The sequence below is a fragment of the Paramisgurnus dabryanus genome, chromosome 2, assembly GCF_030506205.2.
Source record: "Paramisgurnus dabryanus chromosome 2, PD_genome_1.1, whole genome shotgun sequence".
NCBI lineage: Eukaryota > Metazoa > Chordata > Actinopteri > Cypriniformes > Cobitidae > Paramisgurnus > Paramisgurnus dabryanus.
In genome coordinates this window covers 53,185,686-53,187,443 of record NC_133338.1, presented here as the reverse complement: position 1 = coordinate 53,187,443, position 1,758 = coordinate 53,185,686, and positions in this window count along the sequence as shown.

Sequence of the window (1,758 nt, the reverse complement as noted above, 5' to 3'; positions counted from 1 at the left end):
GCCAGAAAGTCATGTGACAATTTCAGACCCCTCCATGATTTCTAAGTGGGAGAACTTGCAAAATAGCAGGGTGTTCAAATACTTATTTTCCTCACTGTATGAAGACTTTGGTTACGAAACGCAATAAATCCATTTTGACTAATTTGTGTAAAAACGTGTTTTCTATACCAAGAAAGTGACAAGATGAAAACCACTATTTTCTGTTACAAACATTCACATAGCATCTTAAGGTTATAATAACATTAAAAATGTAAATCCATAATTTGATTTTCAAAGATTTATTATAAAAACTGATTAATTTTTCAGCAAAATGCAATAAATCCATGACAAGGTTTTTTTTCAAACTGCTATAAATCTATTGAATCAATATATAAATGGCATTAATCAAAACACTTACTTTGTCATATTAAGAACACTGTCATTGCTGCTGTCATCCTTGGGACGTCGTCGCTGAACCTTTTTGACAGCGATCAGCTGTAAAATGTTTTGATCCTGCTAAATTTCATTAACTTTAAGTAAAATAATGGAAAGTTTTTCATAAGATCCCTCTGTAGTCAATGTATTAGCATGACAGACGCTTTATGCTGTCGTGTGAGAACAAGCAACAGACAACATTTTCCCTTTGCCCGAGTTCCTCACACTTAAATTATTAGATTTTGATGGCTTACGTTTCTTCCCCGCCACAGAAAACCACCACAGGTTTATCAATGCCATCAAAATTACTATTTTGTTTTTGTTTGTTTGTTGATCACGAAGTACAAAGTAGATGAGGAAAACTAGGATCTGTGTGTATTCAAAGCGCCGACATTATTGTTTACAATGCGTGGAATGTTGCGCTGTGATTGGTTGACCAGATTTAGTGCATTTTGCGGAGAAGGAGGACTGGCGTTTGTCGCAGTTTGGGAAAAAAGGGAGAAAAGATGACAGAATAACATGGCGGATTTTACCTAAAATGAAGAATTGACTTTTTAATACTGACCAGATACAATACTGATTTTGGTGGTAACTATGATTTTTTTTTTAAATGCCGTTTATCGCGTTTTGGAACCAAACTCTTTATATATTTAATTTGGGTCTGTACAGTTGCCCCGCAAACATCAAAATCGTTACAAAATTATTTGCATACACTACAAAACATATAAGTGTATCCTAACTTTGCATGCATATAAACATATGCAATAAATTTATTTAATTTGTGTCTTTAGTTGCCTTGGACCAAAAAAATGTCAAAATGACCCGCAAACATCAAAATGTATACAAAAACATGATTTGTGTTAAAAATAAACCCACTATAAAAACATATCAGTGTATCCTAACTTTGCATGCATGTTCATGGCCATAAATGTGTGGAGAAAAAGTCACCAAATTTCAATAAAATCACAGGTTCACTGTTTATTCCGAAAGCTTAAAAATCTAAATGAGTCAAATTGACCTGGAGCATAATTCAAGGGTTAAAGAAGTAAAAGGATTAGATGTGTAATAAGAGCAATGCATAAAGACATTTTGTTTATCTTCCATCCATCCGTCCTACTGGGGAACTCTTACTCTTCTTCTTTCTCCTTATTTGCCCTACTCTTCCTCACAGTCTGAGGTATTTATCATCTTTATTCGGGGAGTTTGAGGGTTGTGGGTCGGGCTGATGGATGGGGCAGTCAGTGATGTGCAGCCACCTCAGGGGAGCAAACGAGACAGCTATTTAGTGACTGAACAAGACACATCGCTTTTCTTTTATTGTTTTCAAACTGCACAGAGGGAGAT